Genomic DNA, 14,157 nt, shown 5'->3' with positions numbered 1-14,157 from the left:
GGGGAGGGAGGGGAAAAATGAGGACCTGATGCCGGGGGCTTAAGGAGAGAGCAAATGTTTTGAGAATGATGAGGGCAATGAATGTACAAATGTGTTTTACACAATTGATGTGTGTATGGGTTGTGATACGAGTCATATGAGCCCCTAATAAAACGATTTAAAAAGCAAAACAAAAACAAAAGCTTAGAGGGGTAACACTGTAACTATGATCTCACCCAAGTTACAGGGCAGAAGCAGGATTTCAACCTGATAAGACAAACTTGTGAGTCCCCATTCTTTCCTGTTAGAGACTCTGCAAACTGGAGTCAGGACCTCTTTTAGTCATGAAATAAATTAGTTACCCCCAAGCAGTATTTTTCAAAGCTGAGATCAAATAGAAATATCACTGTGTCTCATGAGAAGGGGAAGAACGGATTCACCGACTTCCCTCCTGTGTGTGTGGGAGAGAGCGAGCACACTGTGCAGGTGACACGGGAGTCCTCACAGCCGGCATCCCGAGCAGGAATCAAGTGCATGGCCGTGTGCGCAGGTTAACGAAACCGCTGCCTTAGTCAGGACTGTCCCTCCTCCTCCTCCTCTTTCATATCCTGCCTAGAAGCGTCACTATTTAGGAAATTAGAAAAAAAGTAAGCAAAGTAGATTTAAATAGCTAAGGTGAAAATTCCATTGGGAACTCTCTAATCTTAATGTGTTTTTCACACATGTTAATGGTAACAACACAGCTGGCAAATAGACTACTGTACAAGACTTTTTTTTTGGTAGGAGTTTAGATAATCTTGAAATGTGTTATAGTTAGATATTATCTTTAATTTTATTAAAAGATACCTATTTAAATTCAAGCAGAAACATAAATATGGTCAATGGTTTAAACTAAATGAAAAGATTTGTCTCTGATTTTTCTCCACTGGAAATCCAAATGCATGTCAATGTGACTGAAGGTCAAAATGGCTGCGGAAAATAAAATTGGCATTGCCCTAGAAGGCAAAAGCAGCACATACATGCATGCAAGGCAAATGGGGAATCATTTTAATAGCTCCCTGCAAACACTGTGCATCCTAATATGTGTCCCATTTAAAAGGTAAAATGGGGAAAGCACAGAAAACTACCACCACACCTGTTTTTAAGGTCTGCCACTAAAGAAAGGTTTTCTGTGAATTAATCTTACCACTAGGCAAATGAAGTCATAGGAAGAAAGTACTATGTCTTTAAATCCGGGGCTATTTTCCGTTCCAAGTTTCTGTTTGAGCCCATTACTGCTCCCTTGGGACTGCGTTGACTCACTGCATTTTCAGAATGACGCAAGTGAGCTTCTCTGCACAACTTCAAAACAGACTGTGAATATATCCAGGCAAAGGCTGGCTGCTGAGCCAACCGCTCTGTCAGGCACCTCTTTGCCGAATCTCTAGGACCGGGCAGATGATGAAAACATCCTTCTCCTGGTGTTCAGGTTCACCGCATGATCTGGTTGCCTGCTCTAACTGGTAAAACAGCGTGATCATTTTCTGAACTTGTTCCACCCTGTGTGACCTCACATCCACCTTTCCCTTGCCCGCTGCACTTTCAGAGCCCCATCTTTTTTACTGGCCTTGACTTGGTCATGTGATTGAAACAAAAAACAAGGGCGGGGGAGATGGGGAAAAGAAATCTAGGGAAGGAGGAAGGGCGGGAGGGAAGGAAGAAGGAAGAAGGAAGGAAGGAAGGAAGGAAGGAAGGAAGGAAGGAAGGAAGGAAGGAAGGAAGGACGGGGCAAGAGAATGACCTCAATTATCCATGCTTTCCTTCTACCCCAGTTTTAGGAATAGCTTGAGTACTGGCTGGCTCATCCTTCTTCTAGTCCTAATAAAGACACCACTCAACAGTGCACTGAACTTCATAAATCAAGACCCACCTGAGCCATCAAAGCTAGCTAGCTACAGATAGCTGACAGGTCTGATAATGACTATCCCATGCAGCCATTCCAAAAGCAGGTAAGCAGCCCATGGCATGTACCAGGCTGGATGCAGGCACTGGAGATGAAGTGCACTAAACAAGCAATCACAGTCCTTCTCCACATGGCGTTTATAGGGGAGTGAAGGACTGCTGTTAATGGTCCTCGAATCAGTCCCAATTCAGGGCAACCCCACACCCCGTGGAAGGCAAGAGTGCCCATTCCTGTACCGGCCCCAAGTTCTGCCACTGTGATCCATAGGGTTCTCAACAGCGGAGTTTTGGAAGCGGCTCATTAAACCTTTCTTCCCAGGCCATCTTACTCTGGAAGCTCAGATAAAACCTGTTCAACAAATCTCCGCTGGCAGGTAAATGGTGGTTGTACATGAGAGGTGCTGGCCAGGACTCAAACCGGAGTCTCCAGCAACGGAAGGTCTGGAACCATCAATGTCCCCTGGTGAAGGAGGGAGGTCTAAAGAATCGCCACACACACAAGTCTCACTAGGATTAAGAAAAGAGCCGCTGAGGATGACAACAGGTACCCCAGAGCCTGACAGACTGGGGTGTGGGGAGACCTCTGTACAAGTGATATTGAAACTGAGACCTGGAGATTGAGTGTATTTGCAAGCAGAAAGCCAAAAACTCACTGTCATCGAGCCAATTCTGCTTTACAGGAGAGAGTAGAACTGCCCTGTGGGTTTCTGAGGCTGTAAATCTCTAGAGAGCAGAAAGATTACTCCTCTTTCTCCTGTGGAGTGGCTGGTGGTTTCAAACTACTGACCCTTGTGGTTAGCCGCTCAACTTGTAACCCATTACACCACCAAAGCTCCTGGTTGACAAGCAGAAGTGGAGTGCATTCTGGCCTGTGTCTGTTGGGAGAGGATAGTCTACCTAGAACTAGCAAGAAAAGAAGGACCTGGGACATACATAGATAATGCTCACTGCCATTGAGTTGATTCTAACTCATAGCAACCCTACAGGACAGGACACAAGTGCCCCTGTGAGTTTCCAAGACTATAGGGGGCTTTTTTTTTTTTTAACTACAGTTCTTTTTGAGCGTAGAGAGCCACGTATTTCTCCCAGGAGCAGCTGGCAGATTCAAACTGCTGATCTTGCGGGTAGCAGTCCAACTGCCATTAAACCTACATAAGGGTTCATTTGCAGACCAGTCCGAAACAGGCCCAAGATCACCACCTAAGTAAGTGCATTCCCTGTGACCAGAGGAACTTAGTGTCACTTCCTAAAGGCCCTGCAGCTTCCACTCTAAAAATGGACAGTCCAAACCCAGAGGATGAGCCGACATCAAATGTGTTTGCATTTAAAAAAAATATTTTTTATAGTTTACATTTGAGGCTGAGCACTTTCACACAGTGTTCTTTTTCAGAACACGCAAATTTAAAAAGGCATCCGTGGTGCCAGAAGGCAAAGCAGGCTTATTAATACAATAGCACAGCAGCTGTAAATGATCAAACCTCGAGTAATCAAACTAACTAGTTAGACTTTGCCAGTAGTAGCTCTCACGACCAATTGCGCCTTCCCTGGTTTGAGTTTTATCCTTACCAAAGAGATTCCCTCCAGGCTTTGGACACATCATCAGGAAGGACCGATCATGCTTGGAGATGTGGAAGGTCAGCCCACATGAGAGAGCCCCTTCAAGGACCTGAGGAACACCGTGGCTGCAACGGTGGCTCAAACACAGCAATGAGGAGGAAGGCTATAGATCGGGCAACAATTTGTCATAAGGCTGCCATGAGTTAAGTCACCTTGAGGGCAACTCAAAATAACACTCACCTAAAAGCATCAAGAATATGACACTGTTTAAAACCCAAAGTAACTCCCCACATAAAAGATTACCTATATGGCAAACAAACAAAAAACACTGCCATCAAGTAGAGTCCAACTCAAAGTGGCCCTACAGAACAGAGTGGAACTGCCCATGTGGATATGGCTGTACGTCTTCATGCAAACGAAAGCCTCTTTCTCCCATGGCGCAGCTGGTGGGTTTCAACTGACTGTGCAGTTAGCAGTCTGACTTGCAACCACTATGGCACCAGGGCTCCTTAGATGGCAAATGAGTGTTTCCCTCTGGAAGGGCCATGTTTGCTTAGTGTAGGTAGTTCACCACCAAATGTACCACTGCAAACCAATTTCTCTCTATACATGTGTAACACACTTACTGGAAGAAAGGGCTAAATGTACTACGCAGTATAAAGCCATTTCGTGTCTCACTGCTGGAAACTAACGTCTTTAAAACATCTCAAGACTTTACACACTTGGTTTCAGAGGTGAAATTGTATTGCCTTATTGCCATAAATCAGTAAACTCTGACATAAAGTAAAAAATTGTCCAGGGCCACAAAGAGGCAGAGAAGAATGGAATTTTTATAGTAAACAATTTTGCCATTCTGAATAATGACTATTACTAAAATGTGCTGCTGTTTTCCCAGTATCTCTTTCTTTCTCCCTCTGTTGATCCTTGTTTCCGTAACTACCATTTGGATTATCTTAACAAACTGCACACACATCTCTAGTGCTGCTATGGCCACTCTTACACCAAATTGGCTTTTATTCACCCGTCAGATGCTTAGACCAATGGCTGGTATTACATCATGAAAGAGGGATGTGTTCTGTGAACAGTGATTAGAAATCAATTTTAGAATCAGATTAGTTCTCATCAATATCTGATAACATTTAGCCTCACTAACTACTGAAAAACAAAGCCCACTGCCATCAAGTCAAATCTGATTCATAGCGATACTATAAATCTTTACTGGAGCAGACAGCCTCATCTTTTCCCCAAGGATCAGCCAGCCAGTGGGTTTGAACTTCTGACTTTGAGGTTAGCAGCCCAATGCCTATCCCACAGAGCTACTAGGGCTTAATTAAAGTCCTGAATTAACTTGAAGGCTTGTTTTGTCCCTAATCACCAAAAACTTCTAAATTTTTAAGAATATTCCATATTTTCAAAATCCATGAAAAATTTTTTTAATCCTAAATAAGTTCTAGATAGTATTTGAAGCTTAATATATATATTTGGCTTAATGGCTATGACTTCTCTATCCAGTAATCCATAATCATCAAAAGTAATAAATTATGGGTCGAGATGATAGACTGGCATGTGTTTCTCTCCTTTCCTATGACCCATTAAAATTATAGCAAAGGAGTTAAAAGGTTATACCTAGAACAAAGAAAGCACAGAAAATCAGTTGTCATCGTATAAAAGACTTCAACAAATGTTGAAAGCAGATGGGCAACTGCAGCCTGGCAAAGCAGCACGGAAGAAATTACAGCTGTGTGTATTATTGGAGCGTCTAGAGTGGCAGGGGGAGCCTGTTTGCCCCGGAAGAACACAAGGGGCTTTAAACATGAAAATGGCAAGAAGAAGGTGTGAGTGAGATATGAGGCTGAAATTAGCGATTATAAATCTGTGCATAAGTCGTAGAAGGCCAAAACACACACCTGACCCACTTAAACAAAAAAGGGTTTTCAACGAGACACTTACCCTCAATAACACTAGAGATCTTCTTAAAGAAATAAAAGTGAAAATAAAATAAATGAATTAATTTTTTAAAAAGAAAAAAGAAATAAAAGTCTAGAAAGGACTAATGCAATGTAGGTATCCCAAGGTACAGCTCCCCAAGAGTGTTCCTTGATTCTCCTACTCATTAATAAAATAAAGTCCCTAGTCAATTTTAAATCTCATAGACAGAGAATTACCAATCAACCTTCCTAGTCTCCCTTTCTTAAATATGAATCGACAGCCAAGATCACTGGACTATTGAGGAACAACTCGCAATTCACAGAGAAAGATCAAGAAAAACAGATTTTTCTAAGTGAAAACTAGAAAATTAAAAAAAATTCTCTTTGAATTCATCTCCTCAGAGACCCATAAAGATTATATGCCAAGAAATCAAGAATATCAGGGCTATGAAAAAGATTTTTTTAGATAAAGAAGGGCCTTTAGCAGTTAAAAATATGAATGTCAAAATAAAGCCTTAATAGAAATGAACAAAAAATAGTCAAAGAAATTTCCCTAAACCCAGGAAAAAATACAAAGATCCCAGACGGCCAATATGAAATTAGGAAGTATAAAGAGCCCTTTCTATACAAGGGACCTAGTTTTATTGCTTCTATAACTACGTATTTACAAGAATTACCAGGAGGTTTGATGGTGCAGTGGTTACTTGTTGGGCTGCTAACTGCAAGGTCAGCAGTTCAAAACCACCAGCTGCTCCGAGGGAGAAAGGGTAGGCTTTCTACTCCTGGAAAGAGTCACAGTCTAGAAGCTCACAGGGGCAGTGCCACCCTGTCCAACAGGGTCACTATGAGTCGGCACTGACTCAATGACAGTGAGTTTGGTTTGGTTTATAGCTAGCTATTCACACCATACCTGAAACTCGGCCTACCCCCTCCAAGGCCTTCTGCTACATTCTTTCCCTCTGAAGTCTTCAAGAAATGTTACTGTCACTTCTTAACTCAGTTTAATTGGAAACTCTTTTTTTTTGTTTGTAAACTCATTTAATTCACATTTGGTAGAGGACAATGGTAGAAAAGACTGATGGTGATAACAGGGTTCTCAGGCTTAACTTCTTAATCTCACAGAGTTACCTTTACTGCAGTTTAGTGAGTTTGCTGCATGATACTCATAACCAATTCTCTAGTAATTCATCGTTATCATTATTATTATTATTATTGCGCTCCCGTTTCTTCTTGCAGGGAAGACAGTCTTCCTTCTGAAGTCATTTAGAAACAAAAACAAAACATTTCTTTGGGAGAATCCATTGGAGGCAAAGCACTCCCGGTTTCCGTTTATCTGGAAAAATTACTGCCGTGCCTCATTCTGGGATCATGTCTCAGCTGAGTCTACAATGCTACACTGCACCAATTTTCTCTTAGGACACTCTAACATAGTATTCCAGTCTTCTTCTGGTTTCCAGTGCTGCTGAGAGGAGGTTTGTTTGCAGTCTAACAGCTGTTCCTCAGGAGGTAATCATTTTCTCTGACTGCATTGAAGAGCTCTTTTTGTCTTTGGTGCTGTTTCATTCTACTTTATCTGGATATAGGCTTTTAAAATTCTACTAGAGATGTGTTCTTGGAATGCTTTAGCATTACTTTCTCAAATACTACCTCTCCCTGCTACCACGAGTCTCTTCTGCATCTCTGAGTAGCTGGTGCTAGACTTTCTCATACTATTCTCCATATCTTTATACAGGCTTTTCTCCACATAGTTTCTACTGGAGACTTAATTTTCTCATTCTTCCTTTTCATATCCATGTACTATGTTCTGTATAATTTCTTCAAATCTAACTTCCAATTTACTAATTCTCTTTTCAGCTGTGTCTGATCTGCTGGTTCAGCTATCAGGGGTCCTCAAACTTTTTAAACAGGGGACCAGTTCACTGTCCCTCAGACCCACTGGAGGGCCAGACTATAGTTTAAAAAAAAACTATGAACAAATTCCTTTGCACACTGCACATATCTTATTTTGAAGTAAAAAAGCAAATGGGGCAAAAACACCCTGTGGGCCACATGTGGCCCATGGGCCGTAGTTTGAGGACCCCTGGAAATGCCAAAGTTCTCACCTTATTGATTTTATTTTTCAATTCTAGCTCAATTCTTCCTGATTTTTCTTCACAGGATTTTAGTCCTTGTTTTCTATTCAACATCTTATTTCTTGAAATGATTTAAAATAATTATTTTATATGAGGACGAGTCCAAAAGTACTGCTACAACTAGATGGTGTTCAGCTACCACTACCAACGGCTCGGAAAGAGATCATATTAAAAGGTCCTGGATAGAGTGGGAGAAAACTGAAAGGGGGTAAAAATTCCTCAAGGTCAGAAACACAGAGACTCGGGAAACATTATCAAACCACCGCGGTGGCTGCAATGGCAGGTACAGGTTTGGAGAGGAGAGAAGTTGTGGTGGGTGCACTGCCTCCTTTAGTTTAAGGTTATGACGCACCTGGCGTGCAGACAGCAGCTGTGGTGCAGGTGGAGGAGACTCGCCAAGACTGCCCACGAAGAACCACCTGAGCTCCGCAACAGCCCCACTGGAGCTCCAGGGGCACCTTCGATGAGTCGGCAGTACTTACACAACAGCCCCAGATGATGCTGCATCCGAAACCGACTTGAGGAGAAATGACTTCCAAAGATAGGCTGCTCAGTGACCAGCGCTTCCAGCCCCTGTCGGGTCAGGAAATTGATCCCACTGCGTGGCAGGGGGTCACAATTCCATAGCCCAGTTCGAGCACCGAGCAGCTCAGAATTGAGACTCTAAACAAATGTCACAGCACGAATGCAATGAATGAAATTTTGTTCATACGACTGAACATGCCCAGAAAGAACTCCAGAAGTGAAGCAAACATATTCAAGATTTAAGCTGGCAACCGAAGAGCATGCAACTAACAAGCTGGTCTACACTGAGACAAGGGAGTCAACGTGGGTATCCTGGTTAGAAAGAATTATGAGACTGTACAGCTAGAAAATTAAGCTTATCGAATGATGCAGCAACGTGTAGAAGCAAAGAAAAAAAACATTCGACGGGACTTCTGAAAGGAGAAATTACTTGTTTTGTAAAACAGAAGGGCTTTCACAGACAACCAGGCCTCTGTGTGATTTCTGACCATGATGGGCCAACAGCAACTACGTAAACGATGGATGGTCAAATGCTTAGACACCATAGAATATGTAAAGTGTTGTATTCTTTCCATTTGTACATTTTAACAAAATTTTAAAAAATCAACTTGGGAGTATTTTCTAGCCTTAAGAAACCCAGGCTTACAAGGTCGGTGTGACTTTAGACCGTTCATTTTGAGCCGCTACAGCCCTTCCATTTTGCACCCAGGAGATCTTTATGAAAAGTTTTCAACATGTACAAGACGTTTAGGGGCTTGCAATGGATGTGGTGAGACAAACTGCATCAATCATTGAATATGAATCTGATATCTGCTTTATACTTCTTCAGCTAAACCACAATAAAAAAGTGTTTTGTTTTGTTTTGTTTTTCAATCATTAAAAATACCAAGCATAGAACGGACGAAGAAGTGAGCCGAGATCCAGGCGCCAGGCGGCAATCCGAGAAGTACCTAAATCCCCAGCGAGGAGTCGTTGAAACCCAGTCACGATGTTTCGGACCGAGGGTCTCGCGCCGAAGATGGACCCTGAGGAAGTGAATCGGATGATGCGGCTGCGAGTCACTCCATTTATCTTAAAGAAATTGGATAGTATAGGAAGATGTGGCATCGCCTGAGAACGCATGATGTAAAGAACCTGGTTCCGGTCTCTTCCCATCTGCAAAGGAGCAGACCCACAAAGATATACCAGACTCTTTGACTGAATGGACTTAAACACTCTGCTTGACAAGAACAAGTTTTGGGTTTTTTTCTGGTGACTTGACTATATAAAATTATTTGGAAAATGTGGGGGGGAAATACCAAGCATCTTGATTGGATAGAGACTAGTGCATTCCCCACGATTACGGCCCTTAGTTACCCTTGAAGTCTTTAAATGAACTCACCCTCTTGGCTCAATCTTCAGCCAGTTCTATGAAGAGAACAACACTAAGGAGACATGTACTTTTAAAAATAATCACCACTTAATGTGAAAAGGGCAACATTTGCCCAACGACAAGGTTCAGAAGGGCTGTAAAGAGAGAGAGATGGAAACAAGAAACAGGGGAAAGTGAAATAACTGACACGGCATTTTAAAGACTGCAATCCATAACATAAGAGTTAAAAATCAATTTAAAATATTGCTATAAAAACCTTTAAGCAAAAACAATGTCAAAATACAGCTCTGTAGCTATTGTTTCTCAGTGTATCCTCCATCTAGGTCTACAGATACACTTCCGGGCAACATTTCCATCTCTCTACCCTTCCCTGAAGAAGGCTGTGCTCGCCTCCACTTTACATGACGTCAAAGTGATAGTTTGGGCACCCTGGAGGGGCTTCAGTCATGGTTCTGTGAAATGTCCTTTGAGTTTGGGGAGCAAATTGAAGTCTCAAGGGGCAAGATCAGGGCTGTAAAGTGGACAGCATAAAGTTTCCCAAAGGAATTCTTGTAGGACGGCCCTTGCTACCCTCAAAGAATGAACAGGTATATTGTTATAATTGGAAAAAGAACAATTCTTGATGCATCGATCATGACCTTTTTCTCACCAATGTATCAAGAATTTTCTTAAAATGTCTTTGTCATAAGCCCCTGGTGATCATCCTGTATCCTTTCAGGAAAATCTATCAAGTTTTTGGAACTCCACAAACCAGTCGCCATAACTTGATGAGCTGACCTCTCTGCCTTGAACTTAACTGGTCCAATAGATCCCTTCATAAATCACTGGTTTGATTGGACCTTTTATTTGAAGGCACCCTAATGAGACCAAGATAAATACATCACTGAGAGAACTTGCCTGTAGATATCTTATCGTGGAGACATGTTTTGTTTAAAAGAAACCTGCGTGCGTGTACTATAACCTGAATAGCAACATTTTTTACTTACTCTTAAATTCCAGATCTGATCATTCTAACATCGAAAGCTCTTATCTAGTCTCAAAAAAAACACACAAAAATCTGATAGAAAGCTGGAAGCGCTTATTCATTGATGCCAAGAAATCTGGAAGACGTGGCCATATCTGTGCCCATTCCAGAGAGAGCTGACCCAACAGGATGTGGGAATTACCAAGCAGTATCATTAATGTCACACACAAGTACAGTTTTCCTAGAGATAATTAAAAAATGGTTACACCAGTACATTGCAACGGATTCAGGCCAGACCCACAAGAGAATGTTGACTGAGGATATCAGGGCTGACGTCAGGTAGACTTTGGTTGAAAGCAGAGGATACCAGAAAGAGGTCTACTTGTATTTTATTAACTATTTAAAGGCATTTGATTGTGTGGATTAAAACAAACCACAGCTAACATGAGGAAGAATGGGAATTCCAGAACACTTAATTGTGCCCCTGTGGAACCAAAAGGTAGTTGTTTGAACAGAGTAAGGGGATACTGCATGGTTTGTGAGCATTGTATCTGTACTCCAATAGCCTTCAAAACCAAGCTTTACAGATCCAGCATAGGATGCCATCATCTCACCCCTAGCTATTCACGCAAGAGAAATGAAAACAAATGTCCATAGAAAGGCAAGTTCACAACGCTTTCTAGCAGTTTTATTGTAATAGTCAGAAAAATGGAAACACATCATTGGTTCATCAAGAGATGAATAAATAAGCCAATCATATATCCACACAATGGGAGGAAAATGAGGAGGCTTGGGGAGAGACCCTGATAGAATGCTGGAAGCATTCACTTGTTGACGCCAAGAACTTTGGAAGACAGTCATCTGGCTGTCTCACCACTAAAGAGGAGTGAAGTACGGTACGTACAACATGACGGGATCAGCCAGAGCAAAGTACACCGTGTCTGAGTGCACCTTCTCCAGTCTTACTAATGAAAACGAACAGACAGAGACAGAGAACATGAGCATGGAGGGAGGCGGACATAAGAAAACTGTTTTTCTTTTTCTTTTTAATGTATCACAAGTGGTCTTTACCTGGACCGATGTTACAGAAGCTAATAATGATACAAAATACTTAGAAGAAAAATTTTGTGAAGATGAAATGTTATACTCAGTATATAAGACTTGCTCATTTTTATCTATCTGGGAAAAATAATGGACTTTTGTGTACATAAACATAATAAGGAAACTTCTGAGGCTAGTGGAGATGTTCATTCTCTTAAATGTGATGATGGATTTTCATGTGTGTGGGTGTCATAATTTATCGAATTCTACATTTCAATTTTTTTGTAGTTTAGTGTATGTCAATTATACACCTCAATAAAACATTTGGGGTAGGAGCCAAAGAAACTTCTGGGCCATCGAATCAATATCAACCCTATAGGTCACAGTAGAACTGCCCCTGCAGGTTTCTAAGACTGTAATTCTTTATGGGAGGAGAAAGCCTCCTCTTTCTACAGCTCACGGAGCAGCGAGTGGTTTCACACTGCTTAACCTTGCAGTCAACAACCCAGCACAGAACCCACTCCACACCCCAATTATACCGCCATAAAACATCTGGGATGGGGGCCAGGTAAGAAGCAAGTGGTTCCAAGACAACTGTAATTTTAACTTGTCCTTATTTATGACTCAGTGTTTTCGTTTTGGGTCGACAGTTGTCCCTCCTTTCTGGCAAGTTTAGCTATACATATTTGTTATATTTTAAGTATCATGTCTTAAGAGTTGTTATCAGGTGGATTTTTCAGACTAGCCAGCCTGCCCTATCATCAGACTAAACCTCCCTCATACCTGTGTTTGAAAGGAATGCTAAATTTCTCTAAAGCTCTTTAATCATGTTGCCCCATTCCACTCAAAATCCTTCAGCTAACTGCCAAACCCCTTAGAAAAGCACAAAAACTGGATCATAATCTAATCCCCATGTACACCTTGCATTTTCCTTTTCTCATGTTCTTGCTCATTCTCTCTTCCCAAAACTTATCTGTGCCCCTTTCCCATACTTTTTACTCCTTTTAGATTTGGGGTGGGGAAAAGTCTACAGCAATAGTCTGGGGGCTCTCTCTTTGGATGCTTAGATGTCCTCTTCCAGCATCTTTCCCCACCAAAAACCAAGTCCTGGCTCAGAAGCAACAAAGCCCACATGGAACAAGCACACCAGCCTGTGTGATCACGAGGTGCTGAGGGATCAGTTCTCAGGCATCAAAGAACAAAACATCATATCATTGTGTGCTCACCTCCCTGATACGATCGCTGAAGAAAAATGGGTGCATAAGCAAATGTGGCGATGAAAGCTGATGGTGCCCGGCTATCAAAATATATAGCATCTGGGGTCTTAAAGGCTTGAAGGTAAACAAGCGGCCATCTAGCTCAGAAGCAACAAAGCCCACATGAAAGCACACCAGCCTGTGTGATCACGAGGGGTTGAAGGGATCAGGTATCAGGCATCATCAGAACAAAAAATCTTATCATAGTGAATGGGGAGGGGGTGGGGGAGTGCAGAGTGGAGACCCTAAGCCCATTTGTAGGCCACTGGACATCCCCTTTCAGAAGAGTCTCAGGGAGGAGATGAGCCAGTCACGGTGCAATGTAGCACCGATGAAACATACAACTTTCCTCTAGTTCCTAAATGCTTCCCTCCACCACCCACCCCCACTATCATGATCCCAATTCTACCTTGCAAATCTGGCTAGACCAGAGGATGTACACTGGTACATATAGGAACTGGAAACACAGGGAATCCAAGGGGGATGATCCCTTCAGGAACAGTGGTGTGAGTGGTGATACTGGGAGGGTGGAGGGAAGGTGGGGTGGAAAGGGGGAACAGATTACAAGGATCTACATGTGACCTCCTCCATGTGGGACAGACAGCAGAAAAGTGGGTGAAGGGAGACGTCGGACAGGGCAAGATATGACAAAATAATAATTTATAAATTATCCAGGGTTTGTGAGGGAGGGGGAATAGGGAGGGAGGGAAAAAATGAGGAGATGATACCAGGGGCTTAGGTGGAAAGCAAATGTTTTGAGAATGATGAGGGCAATGAATGTACAAATGTACACTGCACAATTGATGTATGTATGGATTGTGATAAGAATTGTATGAGCCCCTAATAAAATGATAAGAATAAATAAATAAATAAAAACCAGTCCTGTTTTTCTCTCCTGATCTCACCAGTGAGGTAAAGCACAATCTCTCTTTCCTCTCAAGCAGGAAATGTCCCCTTCCCTACAGTACTGTGAGTAAAATAATGTCTAGTATTTGAATTGTTTTTGAGCAAATGGTGTATTTGTAAAAGCAGGGTCATCTTTGAATGTCCTATAATACTAGCAAATGCCTTTACTCACGTGGACTTGTAGAACTGTCCCTATGGGTTTCTAAGGTTGTAAATTAGGGAACATAGGTTGGAATGAAAATCTTTATGGTGGGGAGAGACGAGTCAGTCAGGGTACAGTGTAGCAATGATGAAACACAACTTTCCTCTAGTTCCTAAATGCTTCCTTCCCACCCCACTATCATGATCCCAATTCTACTTTACAAATCTGGATAGGCCAGAGGAAGTACACTGGTATAGACAGGAACTGGAAACACATGGAATCCAGGACAGATGATCCCTTCAGGACCAGTGGTGAGAGTGACGATACCAGGAGGGTGGAGGGAAGGTGGGGTAAAAGGGGGAATGGATTACAAGGATCTACATATAACCGCCTCCCTGGGGGATGGACAACAGA

General features: G+C 42.2%; 1 protein-coding gene and 1 pseudogene across 2 annotated transcripts in view; one reads left to right on the top strand and one right to left on the bottom strand.

The window, feature by feature from the left end:
- The window catches only part of ABL1 (ABL proto-oncogene 1, non-receptor tyrosine kinase), a 167,768-nt gene that overhangs the window by 110,170 nt on the left and 43,441 nt on the right, over positions 1 to 14,157 (bottom strand). The window lies entirely within an intron of this gene.
- LOC115869149 lies at positions 7,814 to 8,479 on the top strand (annotated as a pseudogene).

This window comes from Echinops telfairi, unplaced genomic scaffold (assembly GCF_000313985.2).
Source record: "Echinops telfairi isolate 266 unplaced genomic scaffold, ASM31398v2 ScPeMD7_22;HRSCAF=79, whole genome shotgun sequence".
NCBI lineage: Eukaryota > Metazoa > Chordata > Mammalia > Afrosoricida > Tenrecidae > Echinops > Echinops telfairi.
Note: the sequence above shows the minus strand (reverse complement) of the source record. Positions and strands in the feature narration are given on the sequence as shown.